Below are 944 nucleotides of genomic sequence, written 5' to 3' on the forward strand. Positions count from 1 at the left end.
TAAATTATCATTTGGTTTTATTTAACTCTTAAAGGAAAATAAAAGGGAACCTGAAAGTCCTCAATCTTTTCACAAGTAGGTGAATTGCAATGCTTTGAAATCAGCACAAGAGGTCAGTGTCTCACTCTGTTTCCGGAGATGTGTGAAACCATCACTGAAGTGGAGAAACTGAGGGTCATAATATTTTATGCTGACAATAAACTCTCATGCAAATATCATCACTAAATTAAGATGTATATTAAGGATAACTATTCAGTTATAGATTCAGGCAACTGGTGGAATTTGGTAAATCTTTTCATTATCATGAAGTCTTTATACTATTTTTTTTTCAAGGAGCCCTGTTAGTAATATTCATTAATCCCTTAACACCTGGATTAACATTAGTTTTCTTGTGCTGCATTCTGATGCCTTTAAAATGCCTTTAAACCTTTGAAACGTGAGCAAATTGGTGATTGATTTCTTTTAAAACAAAAAGATGGGAAAAAGCAATCAGCAACTTGGCAATTAAATTGCTAAAAAAAAAAACACTTACTTTTTTTTACTTTTCTTTTTTTGTGTTAATTTCATGTAATTTTCTTGTAAACAAATAAATAAATAAACTAAAAAAAATTTTTACCGAACACACGAAATATTGTTTGCATAAAGAATGAGTCGTATATAAATAATATAAATATATATGAACTATCTAGAAATGTTGTAAAAATCACCCAGTCAATCGAAACAGTTTTAATGCAGAAAAGGTTTAAATGCATTAAATTTGATACAGTTCAAATAATATGTCAGATGTAATACATTTTTTAAAAAGGTGCTGTTGTCATGTTCAATAAAGAACCAAAACATTGAGGCTCTGAGGAGATACCTCTGAAATGTTACGGTCCACAGCACAGACTAGTGGCTCATTTCTGCAACTGTGAAGCTCAAAAACATTCACACCAAACATTACA

This window comes from Plectropomus leopardus, chromosome 20 (genome assembly GCF_008729295.1).
Source record: "Plectropomus leopardus isolate mb chromosome 20, YSFRI_Pleo_2.0, whole genome shotgun sequence".
NCBI lineage: Eukaryota > Metazoa > Chordata > Actinopteri > Perciformes > Serranidae > Plectropomus > Plectropomus leopardus.